The sequence below is a fragment of the Amphiura filiformis genome, chromosome 12 (assembly GCF_039555335.1).
Source record: "Amphiura filiformis chromosome 12, Afil_fr2py, whole genome shotgun sequence".
In the NCBI taxonomy this organism is placed as follows: domain Eukaryota; kingdom Metazoa; phylum Echinodermata; class Ophiuroidea; order Amphilepidida; family Amphiuridae; genus Amphiura; species Amphiura filiformis.
In genome coordinates, this window is record NC_092639.1 from 20,924,479 (window position 1) to 20,941,171 (window position 16,693).

The window sequence follows — 16,693 nt, forward strand, 5'->3', positions numbered from 1 at the left end:
CGCCCATCCAAAGTGACTTTGTTAAGCGCCCTGGGCGCTTATTGGAATGAATACGGTACATGTAATTGTGCATTACTCGCAAACGGAATCAACTGAAATTTTAGAAATATAAGCTTTTCGCGGATATTTCCAGAAATATGCCATAAAAAAAGATTTCCAGGATCACAAAATACCCCTTTAATGTTGCAAAAGGACACTTAACACTGGATAAACCTATAACCAAAAGTTCACACATGTCAAGTGCTGAGATAATTGGTTTTCTTCTCTCTAAGTTATTAATAGTTTTTTTTTCTTTTTCCATTACTATTTTCCAAGATTACAATTGTAAATTGCATGTCTAATAAAGCACTGTAATACCAAGACAGATGCTGTGCTTTATCAGCTGGTTATTGCACTTATCGGTTATCCAATTTTGTAAATTACATGCATTAAGATTGCTACAGCGGTTGAATTTGAAACCTCTGAAAGTACTTTGAAGAATTTTGCTTGAAACTGAAGATGTAAGACTGTAAAAGGCATTGTTACGATGCTTTGAATTGTTTGTTTGATGTACTTTGTACAGGTTGTATCAGAAACAGGGTATTCCACTTGAAACTCATACTCCCCCTGTGGAAGACCTGACCTTTATCTCTTACACAGGTAGTATGAATTTCAAATGGGGTTTCTTATTCAGATTACTATTACATACTCCCTGTGTGAAAGATTAAGGTCACATGGCGGTGTATGGATTTCAACTGGAATAGATCGGTAACCATTAACTGCTACACATAATTTTGTATGTATGTAACTGCTATATCCAAATACATTTAGATCCCTGATTTGTAAGCTCAATAAAGTTATAAAAATGTCCTTTAAAGGCCCATTCAGTGATTTGCTCATCCGGACGATCGTAAAAATCATCTAAATTCAGATTTTGGCACCTTTGTTATTACATAGATGTGCTAACATAGCCTGCGAATGGTTCAGCCGAAAGCCGTGTATTTAAGACAAAATAAGACATTTTACACAAATCTGTAATTTATATACTGACAGTATCTAAATTAGGGGCTTCAACTTTGTCAGTACTGCTGCTTTCTTTGGTTTTTGCCCAATTTGGCATTTCAAAAATACCAAATGACAATTTGAATGACTTAATTTATAAATAATTTTAATTATGTTACTCTTGCGCTTGGATCACTGAATGGGTCTTTAACTATAAACTTTGATCATATTGCATTTGAAAAGGCAGGAATTTTAATAGACATCAGAAATGTATTGGTACCGATCATGTGATACAGGTTGTAGAAGTTTTAACCCCCTGGACACTACTGTTATCTAACAGCATTTCTGATTGGTTGATAACTTAAAATGCTCGTTTCAATTGCCAATTATGACTAGGCTTTAAACTATTTATGGTCAGACTTGCATTTACAGATCTTATTAATACCCTCCTTGATTGGTTCAAACTTGGACACAATATTCATTTTGACCAATCGGAAGGTAGTTCTCATGGGGTTAAGTATATGTCTAAGAGGTTTGACAAGAAAGGCTGGAGTCCAACTAGCCTTGTGCGTGATGCTGTTGTACATCCCCCATATTGAATTATCACACATAGGGTCCAAATAGTGAATCTCAAGCAATTATCTGCAAAGGCTTGAAATCAAAAAACAATAACTGGACATGTCTCAAATCTTGAGCATTGCAAATGTTTGGTCATACTGGACTTGTGTTACCGCCACAATGCATCATGAGCAGAACACAAACATGCTCAAAGTTTGCTGGGTGCATGGTGAAATAATCTGATACACTGATCTAAAATTGGATCAATTGAGCCCATATTTTATTGGTCGAGCTATGAGTTTTAAATAATAGACGAGATGTAGCCAAGTCCAATATTTTAAAACTCATAGCGAGGCCAATAAATATTGGGCGTAAAGCATCCAATTTTATCATTATTATGTGTTGGATTCAATATTTTCACACAGTTGGATTCATCAAAACTTAATAATGTACATAATTATGCCCTCCATTTTATATTGATTTAATTTGAATTTAAATTTTATACCAGAAATATAACTACTCTTTTTGAACACTCCTAAACTTGAAATAAACTTGAACTCTTTCATAGCCACTAGACCATAAAGTTCATAGCTACTAGACTATAAACTCCTCTTGTGTATGACACGCTCTTCCATATTTCTCTTACTGGCATTACTGAGTATAAATATTAAAAGCAATGAACAGAGAAGTGATATAAAAATATTATACTTATAACAGATGTGTATAAATATAGGACAAGTTTCAAATTTTGTTTTAAAAATTCCAAAAATTCAGAAATGTAAATTTTCATGACCATATTTGGAATCAACATGAAAAATGCATTAAAATGAGTACAAACAAGCCTAGTATATGATCAGTAGCTCTTCTCTTAAAACAGCTGCTTTGTGAAAATATCTCAAAACTTGGGACTTTTTAATGTTGAAGCCTGAATGGCTAGTATATGCAGAGCACTAAACCACTACTAGCTAATAATGCAGACTATAGATTTATAGTACCAGGAATTATACTGGTTTTATGGGGGGAATTGAAGTTTAACAAATTGCCAAGAATAAAGGTTTGATTTTTTTTCTACTAAAATGCCTGTAGTTAATCAAATTGCAGTAATAAATCTTGTTGGTACTACATTAAGTATCAAAACGTGTCATTGGTAAAGCATGAGTCGGAGGAAAGTGAACCTTTGAACTCTTATTTGCTTACATTGGGCTATTCCACTTGAAATTCACACTACCCCTGTGGAAGATTTTGGAAATATCTTCCACAGAGGGAGTATGAATTTCAAATGGAATAAATATGTTAGCAGCTCCGTTTGAAACTCACTCTCCCTCAGGGGAAGATTGAGGTTGAATTTTTCTCAGAGGGTGTATGAAATTCAAACGGAGCTGCCTAATATGTGCATTCCATTTGAAATTTATGCTCCCCCTGTAGCAGATATTTCCAAAATCTTCCACAGAGGTAGTGTGGATTTTAAATGGAATGGCCCATTGCTCTTTCCACATTATATGAGTGATGAGTGGGAGAAAATCTAGTCGGCTGTATGCCCACTCTGTACCAGCTTAGGTTTTATTATCATTATCATCGTCATTATTATTATTTGTCAAATATTTGACAAAATCATCAAAATCGTTTCCTTGTCTTTGTCGCTCCATTTTACTACATCTTGAAAGAGCTAGAGAGAGTGAAATAGAGAGAGGGGGACCCAACATCATGTTAAGCTTAAGGCGATGAAAAAAAAATCATATTTACTGGATAAACAGATCGACTTTTCAAGTAGGATCGGTGTTTGGGATTTTTTTTTCTGGAGGCTAAAATGACCCTAAAATACCACCAAAAGCTTGAAAATCTGGCAAAAAATTATTTTTTTGTCAAACATATTTTGAAAATATTCTGACTTTCAACAAAATTTCAGTCGAAATCAATCAATTTTGCCACAAAAAAAATGGATGATCTTACATGATTGTAGCAAAATTTAAAAAAAATTCTCAAAACGCAACATCCATGTCAGTCGGACCAGTACAACAGGTTTTGCATTGCCTAATAAGTATTATTATGTTTCTTTTGTATAATTGTATCATGAAAGTATTATTATATATCAAATTTATTAATTTCTTCAAATGTTCTTTCTTGTCATAATTAGTTGTGACTTAACATTCTATACTATTACACATTCCATTTCAAAAATACAATGCACAAGTTGACTTTCTCAAATATTTCTTGATTTTTCTAATCTATTTATGCAATGTAGATATATCATTATTTTACAAAAATGCCTTGATCTATGTATATTGGGCTATTCCATTTAAAATCCACACTACCCCTGTGGAAGATTTTGGAAATATCTTCCACAGGGGGAGTATGAATTTCAAATGGAATTAACACATTTGGCAGCTCCATTTGAAACTCACCCTTTCTCTGTGGAAGAGTCAGGTTGAATCTTTCTCAGAGGGTGTATGAAATTCTAGTGGAGCTGCCTAATGTGTTCATTCTATTTGAAATTCATACTCCCTCTGTGGAAGATATTTCCAAAATCTTCCACAGGGGTGTGGATTTTAAATGGAATAGCCCATTGGATGTAATTTTCCACTTGAAATCCATACACCCCCTATGGAAGACATGACCTTATAATATCCCACACAGGGAGTGTGAATTCCAAATAGGGTTACCTGAATGGGTGACTCCATTTGAAATCTACACCCCCTGTGTGAGAGATTAATGTCATGTCTTACATAGGGGGTATATGGATTTCAGCTGGAATAGCCCGTTCTACTGTGCTTTCTATGATATTACACATTCCATTTCGAAAGTCAATGCACTTTTCTCATATATTTCTTGATTTTTCTAATCTATTTATGCAATGTAGATATAACATTATTGTATACAATTGTACAAAAATCGCTGTAATCTGTATATAGGATGTAATTACTGTATCTATATGTATACACAAAAAGGATAATTTTGTAACTGTAATAGTTAAAATGTAAATGAGCAGTTTTTCTTTTGTACATTTGATATTGATTTGAAAATTTAAAAAATACCATAGAAAAATGGCTTGTTGCACCCCAATCAGACCAGGTGCACCCAATTATGACTGGTGCCCCCCCTAGGATGATTCACGCTATGCCACTGCTTTGATATCCTAAAATGCACACAAAATGTTACAAATTGACCCAAAATCAACAATGTTTGTTTTCAATTGGAAAAACAAGTAGGAAGTGAGTCTGATTATGGAGCTGTAATAGCTGATGGGAGGATATGAATCCTTGTATTTCCTAGACTTAAGGTTAGCAACTATTTTAAACTGTTGCAAATTGGTGAGCTTTGGCAAAAATTGCATTGAACATTTCATAGCGAGTGTGTAGAAGAATTCAAATATCACAGATATAGTTTTTGTAGGTCCTGTGGTTCTTGAGTTATGTTGTAAAGAGGGCGGAAACAACAACACTTTTGTCAAACATAAATAACTCTTTCACAACAATAAATTAAGCAAGTTTTCAAAGTAAATGATTTGTAGAATGAACTTTTGCAAAACATTAAAGTGTTATTTTTCAATAATATATTGATTTAGATAATTAAAATCGATTTTTTTTTTGGCTGCTTCGACCAACAATACCTGGTCTACCCTTAAAGCTCAATATTTTAACTGTATTAGCTCGCAACTAGAGTGTTTACTGTGGCCCACCTATAAACACACACAAGTGTGGGCACAAGAGCAGTCATCAGCTTAGGATAGACTTTGAAACCTGGCTTATTGCTAAATTGGATGAACTCCATCTTGGCTTGTCTGTTATATGTATTGGAAAGTAGTATCTTGCTTGTATAATATCCAATATGTGCTTTCGAACTTTTGCATCTATTTTTCTTATGCAGTATTAAGTAAGCCTGTATAAAATTGTATAAAAAAAAGGAATTTGTTTATTCCAGTAATTTTGTAAATTGGGAAATTTCTATGCAATGCAATCCAATATGACTTACGAAAAAATGTGATTTATTTCTGTTCATAGTACTATCCTACTATGTGTACTTCCATGGTGTGAGTGAAGAGTTTCTGGGACATTCCATAAAAATCTATAAATTAAAGTTTATGATGCTTCTCTAATCAAAATTTAGTGCATTGAGCTTTTGGTATTTTCATCATAAATAGTTGCTAAAAAAAGTCAGGCCTCAAAATAAGCCAGAATTTCTGAGGGCCATTTGGGCCCTTGATCTTAAATGTTTGAGGGCCCTCACAAATTTTTGTAGGCCCGAATTTGGGCCATTGCTTTTAAACTATGAATCCCATAAAAAAGTGAGAAAAATGGTTAATTTTTTGCGGGCCTTTTGGGCCTGCCAGATGTATCTTTTGCTGGCCCTCACTGATTTTCGAGGGCCCACCATATTTCGAGGCCTGTAAAACTGTATGTAAGAGGGTGAAGTGGTGAAGGTGTGTCGGTGGGTGCGGATGTATGTGCATGTTATTGTTGAAAGTTGCTTTGAAGAAGTTGCCAGAAACAATGTATATTAAAATGCATCTTTCAAAATTACAATGTAGATATTTTGTAATATAATTATTTTCTCAAATCCGTCCATATTGTATCCATGTATAAATATAGAATATGATGTGGGATACTGTTGATGTCAGATGCAAATATTGTATGCAACTTCATGTTAATATCATGATTGATTTATTTTGCTCTAAATTGTAAAGCTTCATTTCTTTCAACAAGATTATTAATAAAAAATTTCTTCCAAAGTGTGATAGTGCAGAAATGTGGAAATTGTAGTCCTGTGTTTTTTCTTTATCTATGCCCGTGGAACGGTGGCATAGATATTGTCTTTGTTCTGTTTAGTCTTCTCCTTCTCCTTCTTCTTCTTCTTCTTCTTCTTCTCAAGATCACTTTCTGCACTCCTCTAGCTCAAGAACCATAGTAGCCTCGGGGCCCAAACTTGGTATAGTGATGACCCGTGACCCCTAGCATCATCCTAGGGTACCCCGACCCCAGAGTTCAAAGGTCACGGGCTACAGGGGGCAATATGTGTAAAATTTCAAACAGCTCTAGCTCAAGAACTACAGCGCCCTTAGGGTTCATACTTAGTATAATGATGACCCATGACCCCTAGAAGTAACTCGTGGTATCCCGACCCCAGAGGTCAAAGGTCATGGGCTACAGGGGGCAATATGTGTAAAATTTCAAACAGCTCTAGCTCAAGAACTACAGCGCCCTCATGCTTCATATTTGGCAAAATGATGGCCCATGACCCCTAGATGTAACATAATTGTAGGCACCACCCCAGAGGTCTAAGTTCATAGGCTAAATGAAGGAATATGTATACCACTATATACAGGAATACTCTTTCCATCATCACCATTCTACGTAACGCAACAGGAGTTCGCGACTTCCTGTAAAATCCGGTCACAATTCGGGTCACAATTATTAGTTCGATTTGAACCCCAACCAACTCGACCCGCAGTCAATTGGTCTTATGCCAATTCGGCCACATACCAATTCGGCCACATTCCAATTCGGTCCCAAACCAAAGCTCACACTGATGAATATGGTCTGGGATATCGGGGGAGCAGGGTTAAGTCGTGTCAGTGTGGGTAAAGTGTGTATGGTGAGTTAAAATGAAACAGATCTAATGTTTCATCCTTGGTTCTCAAGTACTACTATTATAAGGCGTTAGGACTGCATGAGGATGTCAACATGATCAAGGGGTGTTATGGTAGTTAAAAGGGGTGGGCTAACAGGTGTTATGGTTAGTTAGTAAGGGTGTCGGGGTTGGTGAAGGGGTGTCAGGGTGGGGTTAGGTGGGTGAAGGGGTATCATGGTGGGTGAAGGGTTGTCATGGCTGATCAAGGGGTGTGATGGTGGGTCAAAGGGTTTTATGGTGGTCTAGGAATCACTAATTGCAGGTACTTTATATTTTGAGGGATATATTTATGCAATGGTTAAGCAATAACATATAGGGCCTACGTCACTTATAGTATGTCAATGTTAGTTATTGATAAAACTAAAGGTGAAGGTGAAGGGGTGTCAATGTCAAGTGTGTGTGAAGGAGTGTCAGGTGGATGAGGGGTGAATGGGGAGAGGGCATGTGCTCCATGGTTGAAGGCATACGGGTATGTGCCACCGTTATGAGGTACTTTTTCAGTGATTTATGTATATCGATAGTTTGTTTTTCAGTGGAGACCAACGCATAGCGATGAGCAGCGGCGGATGCCAATAATGAACCACTCCATCGGCTTGACCAAAGCAGGGATATGATCCCAGTCTACCAGTGTTTTTGGAATGTAGGAGTTAAAAAATCATTTTTTCAGAGTACAAATTTCCCTTTCTCTTCTTCCCTTTCCTTTTCTCTTCAATCCTTCCCCATTTCTCTTCTTTCCTTTTTTTCAGGCTTCTCCCTTAATTCCCCCTTCTCCCTTTTCCTCTTTCTTTCCTTTTCTCTTCTCCTTCCCTCTTTTTTCTCCTTCCCTCTTTTCATCACCTTCCCTATTTTTTGCTCTACTTCCCAGGGGGGGGGGGGCAGCTTGGCCCCCCACTGGCGGCAAGCGGTAGAAACATAGATTAATTAAACACATAGATATGTGCTGTGCCCTCTAAGCGTGTACTCGAATTCAGCTGACGCGCGCCGGTACAGCGTTCAGAGCTAGCTGGTGACATCGCTCATCTTACGCGTGAAGTTTAATTTTTTTTTGTTTAGGCCTACGCTTACATGGGACCAATTGACTGTGGGTCGAGTTGGTTTAGGCCGGATTCAAATCGATATCGCATTCTGACATGTGAGTATTCTTGTGACAGTTCGTCATTTATTTTAATGAATATTACTGAATTTTAGTGAATTAATTGATAATGTTATATTTGAAAAACATTACGGCGTATTGTAGATGATATTAAATAAGTTTAATGTAGCTTGAACGTTGTTAAATGCATTAAAATGTACGATTTTACTTCCCGATTCACCCATGCATATTTATTGCATTGGCCATTGAATGCGTGGTGATCACTGGGGCACTGCTGACTGCATCATCATCGATTCATCATGCATGCATGCATTGCAATGATGATTGTCACGGCGGTACATGCATGTAATGATGTATGCACGTATGTATAGACACAGTCTGGGATGTAGATCATAATACGTTGTATTGCATTTACCCCCTGTGCGCGATTAATTTTTTCGTACATCATATTTTGTAACGCATACGGTACATGTAAAATTTAGACAATAATAACTGCGCACCATCTATTTTGAGGTCATTGACTGTGTGAAATCGGAGGGTTTTGTTTTGGGCTGAGGTATTTTCCCGAGGGAGCGGTAGGCCTACACACCGACATTGCCTGGCTAATAATTATTTGGTGCAGCAGAGACACTAAAATGAATAGGCCCCTACACGGGATCGATACACATGAATTGCTGTGCACGATATTGACAGGGGTAGCATTAACCCCCGATGGGGGTAAATTAAAAAAATATTAATTTTTCACCCTCTATATTGGGAATATGTGCAAGCTCAGGGGTGAACTCTGACCCTCTACTTTTGGACCTTATGGGGGCCTACTCCTACCCCTGACTACACTGCAAAATATTTTTCACCCCCGAGATTGAATTTTCACCCCATGTATTTGGATTTTCTGCAAGCTCGGGAGTGAAAAACACAAGAAAACAACCCCTGACTTTCAGGCCTTAATGCTACCCCTGTTTTGATATCAGAAGAAAATCTTCGGATACCGGGTTAGAAAATGATGAATATCTCCCGTAAATGATTTCGTCTCAAGAAACCAGATCTGGTCTCATACACTTGAAAACACGTGTTGAACAGATATGATACTGATAGTCGTTAGTTTGCGCTTTGAGAAACGGCCGTGAGTCTTGAACTCAAAATCTGACCAAAATCGCTAATTTTATATTGCGTGGGTCCTGGACTACAGCGCAGGCTATAATCTGCACTCACTATTCCAGTGTAGGCAGTATGACCATTGACCGCAATGTCGTATACAAGCTTACTCACACAGCGAGAAATCAATTACCCGGCTATTGTCAGTAGCCTTAGTCAGGTCACTTGGCTAATTATATGCGTCTCATATTAAGGTCGGAAAAAAATGACCTTTCGTGGCTGTGGATTCAACCTACCATGGCGATTTCTACCATGGAGATATCGGGGCGATGACACTGTGCGGTAGCTCCCGTGGAAAAATACAGAGGCCCAAAACAAAACCCGACAATTTCACACAATAACCACAAAATAGATGGTACAAATTAGTTATTATTGTCATTCATTACCGTCGTGACTTTAGTAATATCAACAATAATGATGAATGAACAAAAAGTACAACTCCACCTTCACTTATTTATAAAATCAATTATAATTGTGAAATAATTAAATGCCCGGTCTAGTCAAAACAAATCAATAGTTGTTTGTAATAGTTCAAACCAAATAAAGAAAATAAAAGATAATTAATAATTAATAATTAAAAGTCACCTTGTCCCTTTCTCAAAATCTTGAACAGGAAACTAATAATCAAGTGCGAAGGGCCTTAAATGAACAGTTGATATTTCAGAAAATCTTATTTTTTCAGTGAGTTTTGCTTTATTCCGTGTTTATCAAATACGGAAAAAAAATCAAAATTCACAAATATGATGTACGAAAAAAATAATTGCCCCCGGGCGTTTATCACAAGTTGCATTGTGATGTCAGTGATCTGATGATAGCCCAAATTAAGTCCGATTCAGACTCCACATCGCCCTGCATGCCCTGCGAGGATGTGAAATTACAACGTAGGCACAATCAGGTGGTGGCCGCATTGCATTCTCTAAATTCAGTAAATTTTCATCGTCAACCGTGTAATTGAATGGGATTATTTTGACATTTTAAAACGCTTGAAATATCACAAACAAATAGGCCTATGTTGATAAATAATATACAAGCTAAAACCGTTGGGGTTCGATAATGAACCCCACAAAACTAACCGACTATATATTGGAAAATGCCATACAGCCGGGCGGTTTCACAAATTGCCAGCTCGATCATGTCATCCGCCGCCTGGGCACAATCAAACTTCTAACAAAATTCAACTCCATCTTGGACCGAAATTTACACTGCGCTGAGCTCGTAAAAACGTGGCTCAGATTTCAATTTTTATAGCATCGCATCACGCTGCAATGTGGAGTCTGAATCGGACTTGAGACATCATGACCCTAGGCTCTAAAGAAGATGTCAGTGGGAATATTTTGGTCAACGGACATTTGAAGGCTATTAATGTGTCGGTGATCCCAGGGTGGTGAAAATGGTGATTGTGGTGATTATAATTTATATGACAATCTAAATCATGAAAGTGTTATATGTATGTACTTAGGTCTGTTCATATGGAGTACATGTACAACAGTACATTTTTCATTACTTCTGTGGTCTAGGGCCAGTGTGCAAATTAAGAAAAAACAATCAGGTCATCCAGCAGATGAACAGGTCATGAAATCTGGTCATCCACCAACATCCGTATTATTATTTAAAATTTAAAATTTTAATTTTTGGCAAGTTAAATTAGAACTTAGCAATTAAAAACACATTTTGTTAAAAATCAACCATGAATGATCCTAGCAATTAGCTCTAGGTCAAGTAACACTCCAACAGAAAAAATATTAAATTTTTTTTATAGAAAGTATGGGATTCTAACGGATAACCTGCAGTGAATTGCTGGTCGTCCACCAGCAAATCTGGGCTTCAGGATGACCACTTAATTTGTACACTGTCTAGTGTCTAGGGTATGTGCTTGTCAGCAAGGTCTGAATTTCAGCGATAATCCAATGATCGATTCTCCCAAAGATTCATGCGGGATTCTTGTAAATAGATTTGTGTGACTCTTAGTTTTAACGCTGCACTTTGCGTTGCGTTCCCCATATCACATTTTGATGTTCAATGTAAGGTCCACGCATTTTCAAGTACATGTACTAGTATTTAACTTAATTGCAATGACGCAAAGCAGTATTTTGCAGTATAATGTAGTGCGGTACTTGTGGAGTCTTCAAAAAAATTTGAACGTTGATGTGCCATGCTGACTTTCCCTCTACTTTTGCTGTTTTTGCTACATGTACCCATCAGTATACCAATTTTCAACAAAAAGCACCAAAAGATTTGCCATAATTGCCAAAAATGCACCCAATTGGGTGAAAACCCACCCATCGATAAAAATTGGTCCCCCAAAACCGTGGCACATCCCTGTAGGCCAATAGACCTTTTTATATCAAAGTTTTCCAAAGTGATGACCCCGTTTTTAAAAATGGGTCATCATACACGCAGTTCTGGTGTTGAATTTGAGCTTGATTGGATCCATTTTTGTTGATTGTATTTTTGTCTACTACCCCTGTGGTTTTGATTTTACTAGTGCAGTACAGTGAACACCATTCTGGTTTACATACATGTACTGCATTAGTTTTTATACTGTCTTTGTCTTGTTCAATAAGAAATAATAAAATGAAGTAAAACATGAGTGAATGTGTGAGTTACTTTTTCCTTTCAGCCTTCATGGTAAGTATTCAAACACAATAAGTACAATGTATATGGAATGGATACATGTCCATTTTAAAGATTTTATGTGCATGAATTTTTTCCATGATTTAAAATGATGTATGCACTTTTCTTTTTAAAATTTGAACAATTGTTTCAAAGTCACAGTCATTTAACAAACAAAAAAATCTTGTTGTTCATGTCATATGTACCTAGCTCAAATTATTCACATACGTTGATATACAGGATGCTGCAAATATTATATGGGATGGACAAATTATATTTTGTTTCAAAAAGTAGAAAATGATATTCCACTCAAGATTTTTTTACTATGTTACAATAAAAACTTTTTTAGATGTGCCACAAACATTTTAGGCTTTCAAAAAAAAAGCAAATTTGTAATAAGGAGTTATGTTACAATGTATATGACCGGTACACACGGTTTTCAAACAAATTGCAGTCCAAACTCGGCCAAGATCCAATGTGATGATGACATGATTCAATTAGCCAATCAGAATCCCACTTCTGTTTTTACGTAGCGCCAGTTCGGCAGACTGCTGAAGTACCTTGCTAAATATTATAGAGCCTATTGATAGACAAATAAACTACAGACGATCACCAACTGGCAAAGTCCCAGCATCATCAGTTAATGAGCAGATCTACAAAAAAACCAGTAAATCCTTCAAGAAACCAGACTAGTCTATTTTTATGGAACACACTTGTATGTTGAAAGAATAGCCCCAATATCTTACTGCATAATTTTTATAGTTTGCCGACATGTTACTTATATAAAACTTAGTAAAGCTGGTAAAAATCAGTTTCTATATTGTGGAATGCAAAATTGTAATTTCTTCAAATAATTTCTTCATACAGAATGCCATCTAAAGAGCAGAAGAAGAGGCAAGCGAGAAAGAAGAGGTATGAGGAGGAGAAGGCTGAGAAGCAGCAGGTAAGTCATAAGGCCTTATGTGTTCAACTTCATTCCATTTGAAATTCATACTCCACCTGTCTTACACACGGGTAGTGTCCAGGTCTGAGAAATACATTGTACAATGTACATAATACATTTTGTCAGGGAATGTAAGAAACAAGAAAAAATAAAGAAAAGTATTATACATGCAAATAGCAGCTACATGTAGCATAAAATTTTCCCTTTTGTGTCCATATCTGTGGGATTTGGGTTGGGAAAAAATCTGGGGATTAAGGATGTGGCCACAGCAGAGTAACATGAGGAAATAATTTTGAATTTCTGGAAGAATAAACAAATATCCAAGATGAATTGTATGTTATCATGTATGAAGACAGTAATTGGACATAATTATGTTGATATGCTACTGAGATTTGTGGGTTCTATTGAAAGACAAAATGAATCAAACTCTAAATTGCCTACATTTTTTTGTATGTTTTCCAAATTAAATATCATACTAATTATGTGCAATTCTCTTTTCTATTTCTTTCACATGTCAACCTCTGGATAACCCCTGGATATCTACACGTAACCAAACTTGTCTGTGTGTTTAACTTGGTGCGGAACATACAACTACTCATGTCAACCTTTGATGTTGAATAACCAACCCTGTCTGCATGACATGCTTGATGTTAAACCCATGACTCCTGGATATCTGCACGTAACCAAACTTGTCTTTGTGATCTATTTGGTGCGGAACATTCTACCTTTGATGCTGAACAATCAACCCTATCTCCACGGCATGCTTGATGTTAAACCCGTGACTTCGCTTCCATTCCCTTCCATTATATTACATTCCCTTCCCTTCCTTCCATTCCATTTCATTCCCTTGCCCTCCCTTGCATTCCCTTCCATTTCACTCCCTTCCATTCCATTCCATTTGCTTCCATTCCCTCTCATCCCTTCCCCATTCCTTTCATTCCCTCCCTCCCTCCATTCTATTCCATTTCATTCCATTCCAATCCATTCCCTTCTCTTCCCTTTTCTTCACTTCATTTTACTTTTATTCCTTTCCCTTCCCTACCATTCTATTTTACTCCATTCCTTTCCCTTCCATTCCCACTCATTCACATCCCCTTTCCTTCCATTCCCATCCATTCCCTTCCATTCTCCCTGCCTGCCGTTCCTTCCCATCCGTTCCATGCCCTTCCATGTCACTCCCTTTTCCCTTCCGTTCCTTTCCCTTCCATTTGCTTACATTCCCTCTCATTTCCCCATTCCCTTCCATTCCCTCCCTCCATTCTGTCCCATTTTATTCCCTTATCTTTCCTTTCCTTTCCTTTCCTTTCCTTTCCTTCCATTTCATTCCCTTCAATTCAATTCCCTTCTCTTCCTATCCCATTCTTTCCATTACACTCCATTTCCTCTCCTCTCCTCTCCTCTTATTATTTTCTCTTATCCTGCCTTCCCCTCTGTCTACTCCCTTGTTCTGCTCTCCTCTGCTTTCTTCTTGATGTCAAACCCAACGTCCTTTCTATTTCATTCCCCTCCCATCCCATCTTCTCACATTCTCCTCTCTTCTCTTCCTCTACTTATCTCTCCCCTCCCCTTACCTCCTATACTCTCTAATGCTCTTATCCCTTTTCCTCACCTCCTCTCCTCTCCTTTCACTTCTCTTCTCTCTGTCTTCTCGTCTCCCCCCTACCTCCTCTCCTCTCCTCTGGCATTTCTACTTCCTCTCTGCTTTCTCCTGGCATTTCTACTTTTGCCACCATTCATTCCACCTGCTGCTCACGCAACAGGGTCTTCCGTCATGTCTTCATAGGGTACTAATCCCCCTGGCGAGGCATGTCCTACTACATGTTGCGTGGCATGTAGTCTCGAAAATGTCGAAAATCAAAGTCTTACATCAAACCAAGAACATGCAAGTGACGAGAGAAGTACAGACTGTGAACCAGTTACTGAGACATTGCATCAAGCAACTGCTATGACCACTGCAGAATTATGTCCACCTGTGAATGATAGTACAGTTCATGAAAGTGCCGATGAAATTGTAAGTCAAAATACATCTCAACATGAATCTAATCAAACTAAGATCAGTGTATGTAGCAATCAGAATTCGTCAACCATTCCACAGACTCGATCCACACCTGCTTCATATGATTCAAATAGCAGCAATGATAATGATCAGCCAGGGTGTTCTTTTTTGGTACAAAGATGATACTCACAAAGCAAAAGTTCAAGCTAGAAATAAGAAATACTATGCTAAAATCAAAGAAAGTGCATGTGCTAAGAAGAAAGCTACCTATGCCATAGATAAACCCAACATACTGAACCAAAGGTCAGACCACTATGTAAGGAATAAGGATGTTGTATTAAGCAAAAGAGCAGACCACTATGCAAGGAACAGGAATGTCGTATTGAATCAAAGAGCAGATCAATATTCAAGGAACAGGAATGTTGTATTGAATCAAAGAGCAGACCACTATTCAAGGAACAGGAATAACGTATTGAATCAAAGAGCAGACCACTATTCAAGGAACAGGAATGTCGTATTGAATCAAAGAGCAGACCACTATTCAAGGAACAGGAATGTCGTATTGAATCAAAGAGCAGACCACTATTCAAGGAACAGGAATGTCTTATTGAATCAAAGAGCAGATCACTATGTAAAGAATAGGAATCTTGTATTGAAGCAAAAGAGAGAACAGTATGCAAAGAATAGAGCTTATCTTTTGATGAAACAAAACAAAAGGTATCTTGAAAATAAATCGTCAATATTGATGAGAAAGAAACTGCACTATGCAAGGCACAGAGCTTTACTACTTATTAAAAGAAGTATCAATTACATGAGAAACAAAAGTCAGATTTTGAACAAAAGGAAAGCAACCTATAATCAAGATCCTCAAAGAAGAATTAGACAGATCCAACAGGCAACATCTTCCGCAAATCTTCTAAAAGTGACATCGATAAAGTTATCACAAAATTCAAGACAGAAATACAAAGAGAGAAACCCATACACAACTGCATTATATGCAATCGCTTATTCTTCCGAGACCAAGTTGTTCAGTTCAATAAATTGAAGTACAGCAAGCCTAGACTCCTAGCAGCTATGCCAGTAGCCACTGATTATGATAATTTGCCAACTATTGCATGGATTTGCAAAACCTGTCATAACAACATAAAGGATCATAAAGTACCAACATTGTCACAGGCCAACAAGCTAGAACTGTGCCCACAGCCTCCAGAACTGTCAGAATTGAACATTCTCGAAAGACACTTGATAGCACCTGTCATTCCTTTCATGAAACTTGTTCCTCTGTACAAAGGTTGTCAAAAGGTATTCATGGCCAAGTTGTGTGTGTAAAAGCAGATGTTCAAAGTACAGCTGAAGCATTGCCACGTCTTCCTACTGATGATAGCATTGTTCGAGTGAAATTGAAACGTGCATTGAAGTACAAAGGTCATGTCATGTACAAACAAGTGTGTCCTAGCAAGATAAGAAGTGCTCTTGATGTCCTCAAGCAAATAAATCCAGTGTTTAAAGACATTGAAGTAAATACTGAACAACTAGATGCACAATCCATAATGATCCTATTGTTGCTGATGAACATGTTGATCAAAGTACTGAATCAGAACCTGAAGATATTGAAACAGAGCTAGCTCATAGTTCCAATTTGACAGATGAACAAGACCTAGTTGAAACTGTAAACAACATAGACAACTCAAAACAGCCTCCTTGTGATAATGAGAATGATGCTACTAAT